The sequence below is a fragment of the Schistocerca serialis genome, chromosome 10 (genome assembly GCF_023864345.2).
Source record: "Schistocerca serialis cubense isolate TAMUIC-IGC-003099 chromosome 10, iqSchSeri2.2, whole genome shotgun sequence".
Lineage (NCBI taxonomy): Eukaryota > Metazoa > Arthropoda > Insecta > Orthoptera > Acrididae > Schistocerca > Schistocerca serialis.
Window position 1 is genome coordinate 115,590,478 of NC_064647.1, and position 22,647 is coordinate 115,613,124.

Here is a 22,647-nt window from a genome sequence, read left to right on the forward strand (position 1 = left end):
TCGTTAGGTTTAAGTAGTTCTAAGTTCTAGGGGACTTATGACCTAAGATGTTGAGTCCCATAGTGCTCAGAGCCATTTGAACCATTTTGAGGGTAATACGGAACGCCGTGCTGGATCCCAACGGCCTCGTATCACTAGCAGTCGAGATGACAGGCATCTTATCCGCATGGCTGCAACGGATCGTGCAGCCACGTCTCGATCCCTGAGTCAACACATGGGGACGTTTGCAAGACAACAACCAACTGCACGAACAGTTCGACGACGTTTGCAGCAGCACGGACTATCAGCTCGGAGACCGTACTGCGGTTACCCTTGACGCTGCATCACAGACAGGAGCGCCTGCGATGGTGTACTCAACGACGAACCTGGGTGCACGAATGGGAAAACGACATTTTTTCGGTTGAATCAAGGTTCTATTTGCAGCATCATGAAGGTCGCATCCGTGTTTGGTGACATCGCGGTGAACGCACATTGGAAGCGTGTATTCGACATCGCGATACTGGCGTATCACCCGGCGTGATGGTATGGGGTGCCATTGGTTACACGTCTCGGTCACCTCTTGTTCGCATTGATGGCACTTTGAACAGTGGACGTTACATTTCAGATGTGTTACGACCCGTGGCGCTACCCATAATTCTATCCCTGCGAAACTCTATATTTCAGTCGGATAATGCACGACCGCATGTTGCAGGTCCTGTACGGGCCTGTCTGGATACAGAAAATGTTCGATTGCTGCCCTGGCCAGAACATTCTCCAGATCTCTCAGCAATAGAAAACGTCTGGCCAATGGTGGCCGAGCAACTGGCTCGTCACAATACGCCAGTCACTACTCTCGACGAACTGTGGTATCGTGTCAAAGCTGCATGGGTAGCTGTACCTGTACACGCCATCCAAGCTCTGGTTGACTCAATGCCCAGGCTTATCAAGGCCGTTATTGCGGCCAGGGGTGGTTGTTCTGGGTACTGATTTCTCAGGATCTATGCACCCAAATTGCGTGAAAATGTAATCACATGTCGGTTCTAGTACAATATACTTGGCCAATGAATACCCGTTTATCACCTGCATTTCTTCTTGGTGTAGCAGTTTTAACGGCCAGTAGTGTATTAAGCGGTATAAAGAAGACAATCATACGTCCAAACCACAACCCTGTTAGCACTGAAGGATAGGATATGAAAAATTTCCGCTTAGCGATGTCGGCTAAGAAGTTTTTCTTCTCCTGTAATCACTACGGATCTCACCCTCCAGCTCAATACGAGTAATACAAATTACATTAACAATAGAAAGGGTGTCCGTAATTAAAGTTCCAGTTTGGAAATTTTTGGAAATTTGTGGTAAGGTCTTATGGAACCACGTACTTAATACTTGGCAACCGCTAAGTTAGTATGCTGAATGCGAATCAAAGTCCGTGACGGCAGCCAAAAACTTCTGTCACGTCACAACTGTTCAAAGGCAGTAATTGCACTAAAGGAGCTCTATTCACCCTCTACTTCCAAGGGCCCCTCCATCTGCGCTGATCGATGCGGTCGAGCACTGTCACCTGTAAAAATGTAGCATTGACAGAACACACACCTCAAAAGACCTCTGTATACTGGGAAGGAGCACAGTATCTCAGGATCATGAACAGGTGGATGCACCGTGTTCAAAGGTTTAAAAGTCAGCATTATGCCTTCCCCACAACGTAACACCTGGCCACCAAAACGATAATGTTCGACAATCCTGGACTTATATTCATATGGGTAGAGGTAGGAATATGTAAAGCACGGAGGATCATGTTTTGGGTGTGTATTGTGTATTAAATCGGGTACCTAGAAACGACAGAGAGGCTCCGTCCCGCCGTAGCCCTCAGTGTTTCACAACCACACAACAGGCCACAGCAGTCCACCCACCCCACCGCCGCCCCACACCGAACCCAGGATTATTGTGCGGTTCGACTCTCAGTGGAACACACCCCCCCCCCCCCCCCTCGGGAACGTCTCATGACAGACGACTGTAATCTCAAATGTTTGGGTGGTACAGTAATTATGGCCTACAGTGTCAGTGTTACAGTTGAGCCGTGTATCGACTCGTGCTACACCTTGTGTTTAGATTGCATTGGCTTTCCTTTTCTTCCCCTGACATGTTTGTTTGATATGTTGTCTGTCATTAAGTGGCTGCTTGGTTGTCTTTTCCCTCTGCTATCGATATCTAGGTTTTTGCTTCCGGGAAACTGCTATGGAGGAAGTGAGATCTTTCACCGGTTGTAACCTCGTGTGGTGGGGCGCAAGTAGGGGCGTGGTGCTCTCAGAGACTCTGGTGGACACGGGAGGGCAGTGTGGCTCTCCAGCGCGAAGCAGGCGTGGTCGGTTGTACCGAGTCGCCACGTGATGTATGTCGCTTGTGTGTAACGAGCGGGTCGAGTTGACGGAAGAGCTCCCTGCGTGTTGGTTGTATACAGAATCGCCCCACGAGTAGTTGCTGTTCATTTCGCCTTGGTGGGAGGTTAACAAGCTTCTTTAAGTCCTCCGTTTCAACACTGGAGTTTAAAAAGGAGACACCTAACATGCAGGAGTGATCACTTCGCGTCAACGTTGCAGAGAAGACGTGAACTCCGGTGACAGAGCGTGTTGTCGCGTGACTGTGGTGTGTTGGATACGCTGGCGACGCGTGCGCGGTCGGATGTGTGGATCCTTGCCATCGGAGGTCGTGTACTGCCTGTTCGAGCATAATTAAGTTCTTGGAACGTTTAATCATTAAGTAATAATTTTGTGTAACCAGAGTCTCTTCTGCCTTGTGGCCTCCGGCGACCGGGTTTCCCGTCCCTGGCACCGGTGTAATTGAAGACAGTGATCTTTCCTCCTCCTCTCGTTACTGTCCGATGGCAGGTGCAGTTTTGGCAGTTTGATTGTTTTGCTATTCTGTCGTGGGTTATGAGTAAATTCGTGCTTCTTGTTGGTTGATCATGTGGTCGCTCATTCAGGACTGTGTGGTGTAATGTTTCCTTGCACGAGGTTAGCTTTAATTCTGTCAGCAAATTGAGCCATCTTATTGCAAGTTTTCACTGGCTAAAAGTGGGTGCAGTGACCAGCCTGAGAGTGGCAATTGTGTTTACGGTCGTATTTAAATTGGTCAATATTGTGTCTAGCCCGAGCATCCCTGAGTGGGTGATTTGTGGCCGCCTTACACGGGTCCGTCATATCTGTTATGTTCTAATGATATTCCAGGACACTTTAGTTTAAATTTTTTTAAATTCCTCCAAGTTTGTAAATTACTTTTATTGCCATTAATCGTGTGTTTGCTGAGACCTGTTTAATTTTTTTTAAATGGCGGTGTTGGTAGCTTCACTATCTCGCCGTACCTTATTAACAAAGTTCTGTATTTACTTTAGTAGCCTGTTTACTAATGTTCTTTAATTTTTTTTAAATTGTTGTATTGTTATAAATTACTATGATTGGCGTTAGCGGCGTGTTTCAAAAGGTAGTTTATTGCCGTACTGTTAGTTTCTGTAAGGTACGAATAAAACATTTGTGAAAATCTCAACTCGACAGTAAACTACTAGAAATTTGGCCCCGTTTCCCAACTTGTGGTGTGGCTTGTAGTAACCGTAACCACTGTGTGTGTCACAGTGTTTGCGCAGCCATCGCCAGCATAGTTTAACTGAGGCTGAAGAAGGGGAACCAAGGGAACCAGCCCGCATTCGCCGAGGTTGATGGAAAACCGCCTTAAAAGCCGTCCACACACTGGCCGGCACACCGGACCTCGACACTAATCTGCCGGGCGGATTCGTGATGGGGACCGGCACGCCTTCCCGCTCGGGAAGCAGCGTTTTAAGCTGCGCGGCTAGCCGGGCGGGCTATGTTTTGTGTGGTCGAGGTGTTATTTTGTCGGGAGGCATAAAGTTGCATCGGCATATTGACATCCAAAGTCTCGAACATGGTACAGTCAGCGGTCGACGTTAATGTGACGCAGTGCTCCTTTCCCATATGCGTCTATCCAGGGGACAATTCGGCCGCGATGTCATTTTTGTACATGCGCGACCGCATCGAACAGTGCAGCTGCAGAAGCTCTTGGACCGTGAAGTATTCGGCTAATTGGCTGACCAGCCCGTTCCTCTGACTTAAATGGCATGAAGTGCGGGTGGGACGAATTGGGAAGACGTGCTATAGAACGTCCACATGCACCAACGATCATATACCAGTTTCCAACCATATTGGCGGAGGAATGGGGCGCCTAACCACAAGAACTCTGTACCAACCTTGTGTTCAGCATGAGAACACGTTGCAAAACATGCATTCCTGTTCGTGGTGATCCCACACCCCATTAAGAACCACGTCCCGGCTTAGAACAGAGAATATACTAAAAGGAAAATAGAGGGTGGCTCCATCGATACATATCAACTGAAGCAATGCGGTCGTCGCCACATTTAAACCAAGTAAACGCGAAACTATAGCTGCTTACTACTACGCCTCGAAATGGACCGACTAAAGGAAAGCTTTTACGAAACGAAACGCTACGGAGCGTGGAATGTCAGATCCCTTAATCGGGCAGGTAGGTTAGAAAATTTAAAAAGGGAAATGGATAGATTATAAATACAAAATGAAATAGGGGTAATGCAGGAGTAGGTTTAATAATGAAGAAAAAAATAGGAGTGCGTGTAAGCTACTACAAACAGCGTAGTAAAAGCATTATTGTGGCCAAGATAGACACGAAGCCGACACCTAATAAAGTATTACAAGTTTATATGACAACTAGCTCTGCAGATGACTAAGAAATTGATGAAATGAATGGTGAGATAGAAGAAATTATTCAGGTAGTGAAGGAAGACGAAAATTTAATAGTCATGGGTGACTGGAATTCGAGAGTTGGAAAAGGGGGAGAAGGAAACGCAGTAGGTGAATATGGATTGGGGGTAAGAAATGAAAGAGGAAGCCGTCTGGTAGAATTTTGCACAGAGCATAACTTAATCATAGCTAACATTTGGTTCAAGAATCATAAAATATGGTTATATATATGGAAGAATCCTGGAGATACTAGAAGGTATCAGATTTTATAATGGTAAGACAGAGATTTAGGAACCACGTTTTAATGACATTTCCAGGGGCAGATGTGGAGACTGACCAAAATCTATTGGTTATGAACTGTAGATTAAAACTGAAGAATCTGCAAAAAGGTGGGAACTTAAGGAGATGGGACCTGGATAAACTGACAAAACCAGAGGTTGTACAGAGTTTCAGGGAGAGCATAAGGGAACAATTGACAGGAATGGGGGAAAGAAGTACAGTAAAAGAAGAGTGGGTAGCTCTGAGGGATGAACTAGTGACGGCAGCAGAGGATCAAATAGGTAAAAAGACGAGGGCTAGTAGAAATCCTTGGTTAACAGAAGAAATATTGAATTTAATTGGTGAAAGGGAAAAACATAAAAATGTAGTAAATGAAGCAGGCAAAAAGGAATACAAACGTCTCAAAAATGACATCGACAGGAAGTGCAAAATGGCTAAGCAGGGATGGCTAGAGGACAAATGTAAGGATGTAGAGGCATAACTCACTAGGGGTAAGATAAAGAGACCTTCGGAGAAAAGAGAACCACTTGTATGAATATCAAGAGCTCAGATGGAAACCCAGTTCTAAGCAAAGAAGGGAAAGCAGAAAGGTGGAAGGAGTACATAAAGGTTTTATACAAGGGCGATGTCTCTCTCTCTCTCTCTATTCGTTTAGTCGGTTCCGACTCTTCGTGACCCCATGAACCAAATCACGCCACTTTTTCCTGTCTTGCACTTTCTCCCGTAGACCTTCCAGGTTGGAACACATTGCTTCTGTGATGCCATCGATCCATCTCATCCTCTGACGTCCTCTTCTTCTAGTTCCTTCAATCTTCCCCAGCATTAATGTTTTTTCCAGCGAGGCATGCCTTCGCATTGTGTGTCCAAAGTAGGTCAGCTTTTGTTTTAAGATTAGACCTTCCAGGGAGAAATCTGGTTTAATTTGCTCCAAAATTGATCTGTTGGTTCTCTTTGCACTCCATGGAACTCTAAGAAGTTTCCTCCAACACCACAATTCGAAGGAGTCAATTCTTCGCCGTTCAGCCTTTCTAATGGTCCAGGTCTCACATCCATACATCACAACTGGAAAGACCATAGCCCTCACAATACGGATCTTTGTTGCTAGTGTTATATCTCTGGACCTTATAACCTTGTCAAGGTTTGACATCGCCTGTCTACCGAGCAACAGGCGTCTCCGGATTTCATGGCTGCAGTCACCGTCAGCAGAGATCTGGGAACCGAGATAACTGAATGTGGTCACTACTTCCATGGTTTCTCCTGCTATATCCCACGAATTGGTAGGTGTAGTTGCCATAATTTTCGTTTTCTTCACATTCAGCATAAGACCAGCCTTTTCACTTTCGTCTTTCACCTTCAGTAAGAGTGTTCTCAAATCTTCTTCACTTTCTGCCAATAGAATCGTATCATCCGCGTACCTGAGGTTGTTTACATTTATTCCAGCTATTTTAATTCCTGTTTCTCCTTCATCTAGCCTTGCATTCCTCATGACATGTTCTGCATACAGATTGAATAAGTACGGTGACAGTATGCAGCCTTGCCGGACCCCTTTCTGAATCTTTATCCATTTCGTTGTTCCATACATAGTTCTCACCGTGGCTTCTTGGTCAAGGTATAAACTCCGTATCAGATGAATGAGGTGATCTGGTACACCCATGTTTTTCAGTACGTTCCATAATTTGTTGTGATCGACGCAGTCAAAGGCTTTGGCGTAGTCAATAAAGCAGAGGTACACATCTTTCTGGAATTCTCTCGCTTTTTCCATAATCCACCGAATGTTAGCAATTTGATCTCTAGTTCCTCTTCCTTTCCTAAATCCAGCTTGTTCTTCTGGCAGCTCTCGATCTAGATATTGGCGAAGTCTATTTTGTAAGATTTTCAACATAACTTTGCTAGCATGTGAAATAAGTGCGATTGTTCGATAATCTGAGCATTCTTTAGAACTTTTCTTCTTTGGAATGGGGATGAATACTGATCTTTTCCAGTCTTCTGGCCACTGCTGCGTGATCCATATTTTTTGACATATTGAGTGCAGCACTTTCATTGCATCCTTTCCAGTGACTTTAAACAATTCTGCTGGTATTTCATCATGTCCACTAGTTTTGTTATCCGCCATATTTTCAAGGGCCCACTGGATTTCGCTCTCCAAAATATCTGGCTCTAGTTCTAAATTAACATTAACATCAGCAGTAGGAGCCCTGTCATGATGCAGTTCTCTCTTGTATAGGTCTTCTACATATTCTGCCCATCTTTCCTTAACATCCTCCGCTTCACTCAGATCTTTCCCGTTTCTATCTTTTATCATTCCAATTTTTGCCTGGAATTTTCCTTTAATTTCTCTAATTTTCTTATAAAGATCTCTTGTCTTCCCCATTACATTACTATCTTCAACTTCCTTGCACTGTTCATTAAAGAATATATTTTTATCTCTTCTAGCTAATTTCTGAAAATCTTTATTTAATTCAAACATAGCTGATCTATCTCCCTTGATTTTTGCTTTCCTTCGTTCTTCTGCAACTTGCAGTGCCTCAACTGATAGCCATCTAGCCTTCTTACTGTTCCTTTTCTTGGGAATGTGTTTCTCTGCTGCCTCCTTGACAGTATTAGCTACTTCTGTCCACATCTCTTGCGAGCTTTTGTCCTCCAGCTGTAATACATTAAATCTGTTTTGTACCTCTGCAGCATAGTCGGAGGGTATAGAGTTAAGGTCGTATCTGCAAGTTGGGATACTTTTTGGTACATTCTGAAGTTTCAGCCGAAATTTTGCAATGAGGAGCTCATGATCTGATCCGCAGTCAGCCCCAGGTCTTGTTGTAGCTGACTGAACCGCGCTCTTCCACCTCTGATTACAAAGTATGTAATCAATTTGGTTCCGGTGTTGGCCATCTGGCGAAGTCCAGGTATATAGGCGTCGTTTTGGTAGTTGAAATAGTGTATTAGTAATTATCAATGAATTTTCTTGGCAGAATTCTAGGAGTCTCTGTCCAGCTTCATTTGTTGTACCAAGACCATATTTCCCTGTTATACCTTCTACAGCTTCATTTCCCACTTTTGCATTCCAATCTCCAACTATGAAGACGATATCCTTTTTTGGTGTTGACAGTAGTAATTCTTGTAAATCTCCATAGAACTGGTCAATAATTTCCTTTTCAGCATCGGTTGTTGGTGCATAAACTTGAATTACTGTGATGTTGAGGGGCTGACCTTGAAGTCTGATGGACATCATTCTATCATTTTTATATTTGCATCCCATCACAGCTTTTCTCACTTTATCACTAACTATGAAGGCTACTCCATTACTTCTGTTGTTATCGTGCCCAGAATAATACACCATATGACCATCCGAAGCAAATTCTCCCATGCCAGTCCACCTCATTTCACTTATTCCCAATATGTCGATGTTAATTTTTTCCATTTGTCTTTTCACTATGTCAAGTTTTCCTTGATACATGGATCTTACATTCCATGTTCCTATGCAGTGCTTCTCTTTGCACCATCTTACTCTTCGTGAAGCTCCTCTCAACCTGGTTCCCCCCGGAGATCCGATCGGGGAACTTGAAACTCCGGAACATTTTGAGCTGAGCGAAGCCATGGGGTTTTCTTGGGATAGTTCAGTGGTGGTTTCCCGTTGCCTTCCACTGTCCTCCAACTCCTATCTGCTCACCGACTCAGTTTCCCGCTGGGGTTGGTTACCCAACCTTCCGCTGAGTTGCTCGGCTTAACAGGGGCACCACGTGTAGGTAGGAAGTTGGAGAATTGAGGTGACAGAGGCTGTGAGAACTCTCTTGCTGAGTTCTTGTAATCGCATATCACCCCCATTTTATGCCAGAGTCTCATGATGTCTGCAGAGACCCCCCCAGGTCATTTCCTGGGCCTACAAGGGCGATGTACTTGAGGACAATATTATGGAAATGGAAGAGGATGTAGATGAAGATGAAATGGGAGATACGATACTGCACGAAGAGTTTGACAGAGCACTGAAAGACCTGAATCGAAACAAGGTCCTGGGAGTAGACAACATTCCATTAGAACTACTGACGGCCTTGGGAGAGCCAGTCCTGACAAAACTCTACCATCCGGTGAGCAAGACAGGCGAAATATCCTCAGACATCAAGAAGAATATAATAATTCCAATCACAAAGAAAGCAGGTGTTGACAGGAGAGCTTCTGTAAAGTTTGGAAGGTAGGAGACGAGGTACTGGCAGAAGAAAAGCTGTGAGGACGGGGCGTGAGACGTGCTTGGGTAGCTCAGTTGGAAGAGCACTTGCCATCGAAAGGCAAAGGTCCCGAGTTCGAGTCTCGGTGCGGCACCCAGTTTTAATCTGCCGGGAAGTTTCAAATAACACGGTGTTTGCATCAAGGCAAACTCAATTTGTGATATTACTATAATTCTAGCATCTGCCACATGTCTCTGCAGTACCCCCTTCATTGGTTGCCAATGAGCGCCGGAGCGCCATCTTGAATAAAAATGATTTCACCCACACATTCACGCTGTTGACGTTGGTGCGCAAAAGGCTCTCATGGGGTATACCAGTGATGTAAAAGGTTACAGGACCCGCAGCATTCACTCATAAAAAAAAATACGGCCCTACGATAAACGATGCCGTCAACCCGCTCCACACAGTCATCTTTGCAGAGTGAAGTGGTACAAGCTGAAGGGCCTCCAGATTTTCCGTTGCCCATATTCGTAATTCTGCGTATTGGCATATCCTTGGAGATGGAAGTGGGCATCGTGTGCCCACAGAATGTTCCAAGGCCGTTTTTGGCCACGTCCCAGCGAGCAAGAAACGCCTGAGCGAACGCTTGTCTTGCTGGAAGGTCTGCAGGAAGCAACCCTTGAACATGAGTGATTGTGTATGGACAGCACTGCAGGATGTGAGACTCCCAGCTAAAACCGCAGGACAGGACAGGTAGTTAAGTTGTGGAAAGGGGCCAAAATAAGCGACTGTCAGTTACACTCGAACATACAACCTTTTATTTCATCAAACATTCCAAAGGCAAGAAAAATTGAAAAAACAGAGCTTTAGTTTTGGAACTTAATTAGTGGCTGAATGCGCCGTACAATCTCATGCCTTAAGGGCAAGACCACTTTAATTTTAAATACAGCTGAAAGCCAATAACTTAAAGCTCAACCAAAATCAGAAATTTAAAAGGCAAAGCGTTATCTTAAAACAGTTCCTTAATTAGGCTCAAGGCCCAAAGAATCTGCCACTTTAAGAGCAAACAACTTAAATTCAAAATCGGCTGAAGGCCCAACACTTAAGACTCAATAACATTAATTTTAAAAAAATGCCAAAGGCTGCAAGGCTGAAGGCCCAAACCATCTGACGCCTTAAGGGCAAAAGAACCTTAATCTAAAAATCGGCTAGAAGCCATACAAGAAGAAACAAGAAAAGGCAGTACACCCAAGGGAGCTCAGAAGTTCCGATGCTTGTCCTGGAATTCAAACACTGAGGCTCTCTTAGGTGAGACAGGCAGTCGGTCCAACCATTGTCGATCCGACGACAACCCAACCGACAGACAGTCAACGGACCCACCGACGGGATAACCTCCGCTTCACCCGACCAGCACACAACAGGGAATTCAATGGAACAACGTAGAAGGTATTGGCGCCCACAACCAATTATACATTGAGCTGTCAAACTACACACCGTGCTGGACAGCGACAACACGATGAGGAAAATACACTGCCTCAATTTACATCAATGGCCAGGGCAGGTAACTGGAACGTTAACGGCCACAAGGCAGAAGATTCCGCTGGTGCACTTCAATTCAAATAATCAAGTACAGTTAAACTCCACCGGAGGGTGGCTAAAATTTGCCAACTCGAAAACACACATTGTTGCTTGCGGGAATATCCCAACAGCTGACAACGAAGTCCAAACGGCGCAATGTGAACAGTCGTGACTTGCTGGTAGATTAAGTCAAAACTCAACTTTCATGTGCAGGATCGGTGAGCCACGAACCTCGTAGCAATGGGAACAGCACCACACACTCCGACACCGCATAGAGGCCGTCAGCGGGCCCGGCCAAAATACGCAGCGCGGAGATTTCCTCACTGCTCCACGCCAACCAACCAACTCCCAGGCCTGGACACGGTGAAAGGACCACATATACGTCGGATGATGAGACGACCAACTGAACAACCAACCAACCTTCGTCCCGCTCCAATCTCCCTCCGTCGGACAGTTCACGTGTGTCGCGAGCGGTCGGCGAGCACTGGCTGTCGGCGCCTCACCGGCGCTCCGTCCCCCGACTTCACAGCTGCTGCGTCCCGACTGCGCTGCTGGTCCGTCTCCAACTGACTGCCACACACACGACGACCTGGAAATACTGTCGGTCGCTCCAGAGATGGTACGACAGTGTGCTTATCGATACGCGCTGCTGCTGCCGCTCACGGGCAAGTAAGGCGGGAAGTTAGTGACACCAGTAAATGCAATAAGAAAACGAGTTGGCAGTACCATAATAGAAGATGACAAACAATAAATGGGATAAACGCGATCCGTGCACGGCTCAGGAAGTTTCGTAGGATTTTATGCACCATGATTGCGAACATGTCCAACGTTCGGGCAATTCACCATCCACTGCATGTTTGTGCACCTCTGCTTGACCCCTCCTGCAGTCTTGTGGCCGCATCTTCGACAGAGGTCGGATCAACTGCTTTCCTCCCTCTGCCAAATTGGACTTCAAGACAACCAGTCTTTTCGAATTTTGTAGTTATTTTCTGCAGTGCTTTTTTTTTATAACCTTGAGTGACCGGAACTTCTGCAGAACCACTGGCACACACTCGCCATTCTTGTAAAAGAGCTTTGCCAGCAGCGTACAAGACATCATTCAGACAGTTATGATGGGCGTAAATTTCTGATCCTTACAGCGCCATCTATTGGTCACATTTTCGTTAAGTTTTTGTTTTTCTTTCGTCTTTTTTACGTTACCCCTGCGTCAATAATGTGCTGTTGATTCTGAGCAGCGGTTCTCTTTGTACAGTGTTTTGAAACTGGAACTTCGATTATTGACACCTGTACATTTAAATTTTATATTAACTGTGTATCATTGCAAGGAATAAATGAAAATGAATAAAAAATCAGTGCGCTTGACCACTGAGGTACAGGTTCAATACTCAACTTACCCCTCTGAAATACCTCACACTCCACTCGTGGATCTTAAGAGAGCGTTTTACCGTTTCCTAGGGCCCTCTCAGGTGAAATATTCTAGGAACTTGAAAGGGGCATCTGCCCGATTCTACTCACGTAGTTTGAGCCAAATCGGTGATCCTCGTCCCACGCCCTCCTGTTGCTAGATTTACATTTGAAGTAGGTCTACCTAACTCTCTAAATCTCACTTTCTCCTCTAAAGATGTAATGGAAAAGGGCCTCTTTAGTAGAGCATCTACAGAAAACACTTTCATACTAAATGTCCACGTGCACTCCCTTTTTTTATCGTTAGCCTTATGACCTACAAGTGTAGTAATCGTAACTAAATTGAATATATTAATTTTTCGTACATAAATTGAGCTGTTTGAATATATTTAAACTTTATAATTAGTTCTTTAATATTTTGAGCACTAAGGTAAAATCGAAGAAAAGCTTATGGCAGTAGTGGGAATCGAACCAGAGCTAGCGAATTGGCGATCAGTGGCACAACCATTTTTTATTTTTTTATCTTTTTTCCTACTAATTCCTCACACTCCTGCATATACTTAAGTCTCCAAAAAAGGAGAGAAGAAAATGCCATCACCATTTTTAGACTAAACTTACGAAGGAACCCCCCCCCCCAAAAAAAAAACTCCACCACTTCAGGCATTGGCCTCTCTGTCAATAAAGACCCCAATAACGTCTACCGAAAACAGGAAAGGGGGATACAAGGTAGGCCTTTTTTTATTTAATCCATCTCCGTCGTACCAGTACGTCGTCGCAAAGGCTGTCGATCGCCTTCATCAGTGGGCGAAAATCCGCATCTTGGCGACACATCAGTAGATGATCGATGAACGTCTTCTAGCAAGTGTGTGTGAATAACCGTGGGGGGGCTCTCAGCGACAACTGCACTTCAAGAATCTCTCATACTCTCCGCCTGCACAATACGTTACACGCACTTTCAGAGACAAATACTGATCTGTTGCTGTGAGCAACGTAGCATTCGTAGTGTCATCAGAGCATACCCAATCGAAAAGAAGACATCTGCGTCGCCTTCTCTGAGTTGGTCGTAGCGCGGTTGACCACTATTTCAGCACCGGACACTGGTTTCTACGAGGGGCGTTCGACAGGTAATGCGACACGTTCCTTCTCGACCAGTTTCGGTTGGAAAATTGCGGGACATAGTGGACTATTCCCGCTTCAGTTTAGTTTAATGAAGTTCCCATAGGTTTTGGCGCTATTCGTACGCTTCAAAATGGGGTCTGTAACGGAGGTGCGATCCAAGCGGAGATCTGTCACTGACTCTCTATTGGCGGAAAACCAGAGCTTCGCAGATATTTTAGCCGCTTGAAGAATGTCTGCGGAGATCTGGCAATGAACAAAAGCACGCCGGGTCGTCGGGCGAGGCGTCTGTCACCATCGCAACACAGGCCGCGCAAACGTGTCCGATCTCCGTGACTGCCGGCCGCACACAGCTGTGACCCATCTCTGTCGGCATTGCTGACACACTCATCCAGCAGATGAGGTACTCAGAAGTGCGTGCCCGCTGCGTTAGTCGCCAATAAAGTGAGCGCCATAAAGAGCGACGAAGGACCAACTGTGCGCAACAACTTGAGCGTTACTACGGAGGTTATTATTCACGCAGCAAGGCGTTGGCTACGACCTCGACAGCAGAGTGCTACCGTGAGAGCATGCAGGCCCTCCCAGTACGGTGGTGTAAAGCCGTCGCATTGAACGGAGATTATGCTGAAAAACAGGGTTTTGTAGCCAAAAGAGTTGGGTATAATACGGTGTAAGACGTCGTGGTCTCCTGACCTTCATTGCTCACATATTCCGCCCTCACAATCATATTCCGCACATCAAGACGCTTCATTCGAACCAAAACTCGATAAGATAAAGTCAATGTTGTATGCATTCATGTAAACGATATGCAAATAATTAACAAAACGCAAGTGCGCACCGTGGTTGAAATACTCGAGGCTGGCGTACACACATACATTCCAGACAATATGGTCACAGGAGCTTTTAGTTCGAGAGAGGCAACCGCACGCCAGGAGGCCGGTCCCAACCCAACTACATCGGCTGGTGACAACCTGTAGACCAGACAGCGTTTGCCTGAGTGAAAGGACGACCCCATGTTCGGCTTAAAAGCAAATTCTGCTACATTGTGTGGAAGCGGCCAGCCTTCGCATTCTTTACACATAGCACGCAGTTTCAGAGATTTTTACAGGGAGACAGCAAATGCCAAACGACGATACTACAGATTTTCGTATTCGTCGCCTTAAACGAAACGTCATTCACCCGTTTTTGAAGAGCAATGCTGATTAACAGACGATATTTCTGACGCCTTGAGCTGAAGGAGTAATGGAAGAGACCGAAAGATATACCCCTTCACGTCTGGTGTGGAGAGGCACCGTTCCGTTGTCGCTCTTGGAGCGAGGAACAAGTCTCTCCTCAGTACTTCACTGGGAGAGCACCTCTGTCAGGAAGGAATCGAAGTGCGACTCTATAGAGTCCTTGCGATTAAGCATTGTTCACTGTGTTGGCCGCCACACTTGTTGTGCGGTGTGAACGGACAGAGTTATAGTTAAACGCCTGTGAGCGAATTTTTGAGTGGCATCGTGGTGGACTGGTTATCTGACCGGTGTACCACGCCAATAGTTAGACTGGGAGTGAATAGGAGTCCTTGATTTCATCAAGGCATATAGAGAGTTTGATTGGCGAAGGACAATCCAGATAGAACGAGAGTTATCTTATTTGTGAGCAGCGAGCGGCGCAGACAGCAGTCATCGCAGCTTACGGTATTGTGCGCTACAGCTATTGCGAGCCCCATATTTCCTCCACAACAGTACACTTCACTGCATTTCACATGCGACAGCCTCAACCGTACCTAGCAACATTCTAACGGATAATTATTCAAGTTGAGTGGGCGCGCCTCTCAGCCATTCTGCCAAGTCAATAACAATCTTAAAGTTTGTATAGAAATTTCATTAGCGAATCCTATCCTTGAGAGGTAACCTCACATTCTGAAAAGTACCAGGAAATAACGTGTTCAGTTCATAACTAAAAGTGCCATTGTCATTTCTCAGAATTTTTGCAAAAAAAATAAATAATAATTTCCGTGAGTTTCATGTTTTTCTTACACTAACTAGCACTACTCCAGTACCCAAGTATCCCACTAGTTACGTAAGAAATTTTGTGAATTTTTGTGTCATTTTCTTACAGTGGACAACTCCAGAAGATATTTATTGCTGAAAGTTTTTCTGGCATTTCTCTTTAGAACGTTAGGAGCGTCTGTCTGACTTCTGTAGTAGTGTGGGGGTGGAAATTGCATCTTGCAGAAGCCACAGGGTAAAGAGTACATCTCAGATTAATCCGTTGCGGAGAGTAACAGAATAGCACCTACACGCTCACAACGGTTTACTGAAATCCTAGATAAAACCGGCATGTTTTCAGAGAAAAATGTGTTGCGTTACGTAGTGAATGCCCCTCGTAGTGCGATTTTCGGTTCGCACCAGAAAAGTGGCATAATTTTAGTGCGCTATTTACAGTGTACTGCAGCACATTAGCACATGATAGCAGCCGCCACTGGTAATGCCTCTTATCTACATTGAAAAGTCCTTGGACACCTTCATAAGTTGTAAGATTAAAGAGAAAATTGAAATGTGATGATGGGAACACAGGTTTGACGTGGGGCTGCAACTTTTGGAGTGAATGTCATTCATGGCCACTATCTTAAGATCCGCCATGTTGGATTCAAGTCATTTTTTTTTTAATGGGAAGGGGGGTGTATGACACATCAAATAACACTCGCTTGAGCTCTGGAATTAGGTGGTGCAATTTGTTTTTGTCTCTCTTGTACAGTTTAGAAGTTATTAATGTTCAAAGAAGCCGACCTCGGGTAACACGTGAGGCAATACTGACCCTACGGCTTATCTTAGAAGCTAGATTAAGGAAGCGCAAACCTACGTTTCTAGCATTTGTAGATTTAGAGAAAGCTTTTGACAATGTTGACTGGAATACTCTCTTTCAAATTCTGAAGGTGGCAGGGGTAAAATACAGGGAGCGAAAGGCTATTTACAATTTGTACAGAAACCAAATGGCAGTTATTAGAGTCGAGGGGCATGAAAGGGAAGCAGTGGTTGGGCAGGGAGTGAGGCAGGGTTGTAGACTTTCCCCGGTGTTATTCAATCTTTATATTGAGCAAGCAGTAAAGGAAACAAAAGAAAAATTCGGAGTAGGTAATAAAAAGTAATAAAAAATTTGAGGTTTGCCGATGACGTTGTCATTCTGTCAGAGACAGCAAAGGACCCGGAAGAGCAGTTGAACGGAATGGACAGTGTCTTGAAAGGAGGGTATAAGATGAACATCAACAAAAGCAAAAGGAGGATAATGGAATATAGTCGAATTAAGTAGGGTGATGCTGAGGGAATTAGATTAGCAAATGAGACTTAAAGTAGTAAAGGAGTTTTGCTATTTGGGGAGTAAAATAACTGATGATGGTCGAAGTAGAGAGGGTATAAAATGTAGACTGGCAATGGCAAGGAAAGCGTTTCTGAAGAAGAGAAATTTGTTAACATCGAGTGAAGATTTAAGTGTCGGGAAGTCGTTTCTGAAAGTATTTGTATGGACTGTAGCCATGTATGGAACTGAAACATGGACGATAAATAGTTTGGACAAGAAGAGAATAGAAGCTTTCGAAATGTGGTGCTACAGAAGAATGCTGAAGATTAGATGGGTAGATCACATAACTAATGAGGAGGTATTGAACAGAATTGGGGAGGAGTTTGTGGCACAACTTGACTAGAAGAAGGGATCGGTTGGTAGGACATGTTTTGAGGTATCAAGGGATCACCAATTTAGTACTGGAGGTCAGCGTGGAGGGTAAAAATCGTAGAGCGATACCTAGAGATGAATACAATAAGCAGATTCAGAAGGATGTAGGCTGCAGTAGGTACTGGGAGATGAAGCAGCTTGCACAGGATGGAGTAGCACGGAGAGCTGCATCAAACCAGTCACAGGACTGAAGACCAACACAACAATAACAACAACCCGTCAAGCGTGGTAATATGGAACTATGAATTTGGTTGCGTTCGGTGAGGGTAGTGATAATGTACTGGTACTATTTCGGCCACGACTCGCACACGGCCCATCAGGTTCCAGCCCGGCGCGCCTCAGTAAATTATCCCCCCGCTCCCCTCCCAGCTGCTGGGACGTGTTACAGATTAACCAGTAACTCGATTCCACAGAAGGGCGACGCTCCATTAGCGGTGCTCCCCTTTTTTCGCGGGCCGGGATTTCGTCCGCGAGCGGGCTGGCGCGTCTCGGCTGGCAACTGCCGCTACGGACATTCCGCCGGGGCTAAGGACGTTACGTCGGCGGGACCGAATGCGGACCCACGTCTCGCAGTCGCACGGGAAACGTGTGCGGCGGATCGCCGCCAATTTGCGTCAGTGTGAGTCGTTCTTTCCCCCTTACAGCATCTTAAACCGATACAACACTGTCCGAATTTCCACGATTCGCGGCTGTCCGAAAAACTGAGAAGTAGAGAATCTAAATCACTCACACGTCTTTACAACTATACATTCCTCCCATGCACCTTGTAATCATCCCCCCCCCCACCCCCTTCTTTGTTGCTACCACTACTCTCGTCGACGGTAAAGTCTTTTCAACACATCCGAGAGGAGTAAGATTTACAATAAATATTTTACTACTCAAATGTTTTTTATTCCAGTCTTTGATCACAATCTCAATTTTTTTTTACAATGACCGGTTTCTATCCGTAATGACCATCCTCAGATCTTTTCTACACCATGTCCTAGAAAAGATCTGAGGATGCTCATTACGGACTGAAACCAGTCATCGTCAAAAGAATTCATATTGGGATCTGTGGTGTCACCGCCAGACACCACACATGCTAGGTGGTAGCCTTTAAATCGGTCCGTTAGTATACGTCGGACCCGCGTGTCGCCACTATCAGTGATTGCAGACCGAGCGCCGCCACACGGCAGGTCTAGTCTAGAGAGACTCCCTAGCACTCGCCCCAGTTGTACAGCCGACTTTGCTGGCGATGGTTCACTGTCTACAGGCGCTCTCAATTGCGGAGACGACAGTTTAGCATAGCCTTCAGCTACGTCATTTGCTACGACCTAGCAAGGGGCCATATTCAGTTACTATAAGTACTATTTTCAAGAATGTCTTCTGAACAGATAATATTGTGACTCATGTACCTTCAATAGCGCCGTTCATCATTAATGGATTAAAGTTAAGTATCAAACTAATTATGTCCGCTTTCTGAATTCTCATTCCTTGTCATGTTCCAGAACTCACGTCAGTAGAGTCCTGCCCTCCTCACGCCAGCCTGCGTGAGCTAAATGCGTGCACTTCGGTCTCCATTCGTAACACGGTGTTGGTTCTTCTGCTAACACAAAACGACCAAAGACTGGAATAAAAAACGTTTGACCGTATTGGATCACTGTTCGTATACACGACTATGTCGCAGCTGGTGAAACTTTTTACTTATCTTTTTTCTCGTAGTTGGCTCCAGTTCTTCCTGTCTACGGGTCTGATTGGTTCAAATGGCTCTGAGCATTATGGGACTTATCATCTGAGGTCATCAGTCCCCTAGAACTTAGAACTACTTAAACCTAACTAACCTAAGGACATCACACACATCCATGCCCGAGGCAGCATTCGAACCTGCGACCGTAGCGGTCGCGCAGTTCCAAACTAAAGCGCCTAGAACCGCTCGGTCACTCCGACCGGCCACGGGTGTGATTCTTGAAGTTGAAATTTTCATGTTTTCGGTTCTCAAGTTCCAATTGACGTACACAAATCTGATTGATTCCCGTGCAGATTTTTTTGTTTCTTTTATGCTTACTTGCTTCACATTTTACTATCTCACACTGTCTTTTGAATTTTCACATTAACATAGCCGAAATTACACTGGTCTTCTAAAATACAAAACACGTCCGATCACATCAGAGGCATGCGCACAACTACTTCCTCACTCTGCGGTAATAACAATACTGAAAAGAGTTTAAAAATTTCCTTGACAAATGAATTTCTATTAATTTATAAATTAATCCAGAAATGGAAATGGAGGTCCCTTGTGGGGCAGGTCCGGCCGCCATAGTGCAGGTCTTATTACATTCGATGCGACATTGGGCGACCTGCGCGCCGGATGGGGATGAAATGATGATGAAGACAGCTCAACACCCAGTCCCTGAGCGGAGAAAATCCCCGACCCAGCCGGGAATCGAACCCGGGCCCACAGGACGGCAATCCGTCACGCAGACCACTCAGCTATCGGGGAGGACTAATCCATAAATAAACATAATAAACAGTACCAGATTGCGTAGTCAATAACAGAAATTTTGTGTGCCAGATATTTCGTAATTTCGAATGTTCTTTAAAAAAATAATTTTAACTGTACATACAGAGCTAGTAAACATAGATTGTAACAACTAAAATAAAGTAATTCAATTTAATAGTTTTTAGCTTCAAATGCAACATGTTCTGTATAAAATTACATGAAATTTTCAGATAAACAGTTGAGATAATACTGACCTGTCCAAAATTCGAAAATTAGTTCTGGTATCGACTACTTCTGTAGACGAAAAGTAATGCTAGAGGAGGATGTCCTCTTACAAGCTATTAAAAATATACTCAAGACCTCATTGACTGTGTTCCCGCACACCTCGCAGCGGTCCATGCAGCAAAAGATTGTTATTAAGGCTTTTGAAAGTGTATACAGGATGGTCCATTAATACTGACCGGGCCAAATATCCTACGAAATAAGCATCAAACAAAAAACGATAAAGAACGAAACTCGTCTACCTTGAAGGGGGAAACCAGATGGCGCTATGGTTGGCCCGCTAGATGGCGCTGCCATAGGTCAAACGGATATCAACTGCTTTTTTTTTTTTTTAAATCGGAACCCCCATTTTTATTACATATTCGTGTAGGACGTAAGGAAATATGAATGTTTCAGTTGGACTACATTTTTCGCTTTGTAACAGATGGCGCTGTAATAGACACAAACGTGTAAGTACGTGGTGTCACGTAACTTCCGTCAGTGCGGACGGTATTTGCTTCGTGAAACATAACCCCTGTTAAAATGGACCGTTTACCAACTGCGGAAAAGGTCGATATCGTGTTGATGTATAGCTATTGTGATCAAAATGCCCAGCGGGCGTGTGATATGTATGCTTCTCGGTATCCTGGACGACATCATCCAAGTGTCCGGACCGTTCTTCGGATAGTTATGTTATTTAAGGAAACAGGAAGTGTTCAGCCACATGTGAAACGTCAGCCACGACCTGCAACAAATGATGATGCCCAAGTAAGTGTTTTAGCTGCTGTCGTGCCTAATCCGCACATCAGTAGCAGATAAAATGCGCGAGAATCGGGAATCTCACAAACGTCGCTGTTGAGAATGCTACATCAACATCGATTGCACCCGTACCATATTTCTATGCACCAGGAATTGCATGGCGACGACTTTGAACGTCGTGTACAGTTCTGCCACTGGGCACAAGAGAAATTACGGGACGATGACAGATTTTTTGCACGCGTTCTATTTAGGGACGAAGCGTCATTCACCAACAGCGGTAACGTAAGCCGGCATAATATGCACTATTGGGCAACGGAAAATCAACGATGGCTGCGACAAGTGGAACATCAGCGACCTTGGCGGGTTAATGTTTGGTGCGGAATTATGGGAGGAAGCATAATTGGCCCCCATTTTATCGATGGCAATCTAAATGGTGCAATGTATGCCGATTTCCTACGTAATGTTCTACCGATGTTACTATAACATGACAGGATGGCGATGTACTTCCAACATGATGGATGTCCGGCACATGCGGTTGAAGCGGTATTGAATAGCGTATTTCATGACAGGTGGATTGGTCGTCGAAGCACCATAACATGGCCTTCACGTTCACCGGATCTGACATCCCCGGATTTCTTTCTGTGGGGGAAGTTGAAGGATATTTGCTATCGTGATCCACCGACAACGCCTGACAACATGCGTCAGCGTATTGTGAACGCGAACTACTCGCTGTTGAGGGGAATGTCGTTACACGTATTGCCAAATGCACTGACGTTGACGAACATCATTTTGCGCATTTATTGCATTAATGTGGTATTTACAGGTAATCAAGCTGTAACAGCATGCGTCTTCAGAAATGATAAGTTCGCAAAGGTACATGTATCACATTGGAACAACTGAAATAAAATGTTCAAACGTACCTACGTTCTGTATTTTAATTTAAAAAACCTACCTGTCATCAACTGTTCGTCTAAAATTATGAGCCAGATGTTTGTGACAATTACAGCGCCATCTATCACAAAGCGAAAAAAGTGGTCCAAATAAAACATTCATATTTCTTTACGTACTATCCGAATATGTAATGAAAATGGGGTTTCCTATTTTTAAAAAAACGCAGTTCATGTCCGTTTGACCTATGGCAGCGCCATCTGGTTTCCCTTTTCAAGCTAGATAAGTTTCGTTCTTTGTAGTTTTTTCGTTTGACGCTTACTTCGTGAGATATTTGGCCCGGTCACGATCAATGGACCACGCTGTATAGTAACTGCATAAGTCATAGTATTTGCACTGTAGCTCTGCAATGTTAACTGTACAGTTTTGTTAAGTCGCATAGTACGTGTGATGAAAAAGTAATGTGAATTTTTGTTTTTCTTAAAGAATCTTTATTTATTCGTCAATATCCTCTTTGCCCGCTTCAAAGTAATACCCCTCAGATATAACGCACCTGTATCAGAGATTTTTCCAGTCTTGGAAGCACTCGTGGAACTCACTTGTCGTTACGTCGTTCAGCTCCTTCAGTGTTTCTGCTTTTAACTTTGGTTCAAATGGCTCTGAACACTATGGGACTCAACTGCTGTGGTCATAAGTCCCCTAGAACTTAGAACTACTTAAACCTAACTAACCTAAGGACAGCACACAACACCCAGCCATCACCAGGCAGAGAAAATCCCTGACCCCGCCGGGTCTGCTTTTAACTCATCAATGGTGAGAAAACGGCGTCCTTTCATGGTTCTCTTCAACCCTGAGAATAGAAAGAAGTCGCAGGGGCCCATGTCGGGTGAATACGTTGACCGAGACAACACAACGGTTTTGATTTTTGCCAAAAAATCACGAACAAACACTGAGGTGTGAGCGGGGGCATTATCGCGATGGAATTTTCACGAGTGGTTTTTCCATAATTCTAGTCGTTTTCTTCGGATTTGTTCACACAAATAGCGCATGAGTTACAGGTAGTATTCCTTTTTGACCGTAAGGCTGGAAAATCATTGTTTACTGTCCCATTGAGATCGAAGCAAACCGTGACAATCCGATCGAACTTCTCGAATTTGTTTCAGTCTTGGCCCTTCAGGCAGTTTTCATTGGGACAAATGGACCTTTAATTCGACATCATACCCGTATATGTTTATAGTAACTTGTTACAATCATGTTT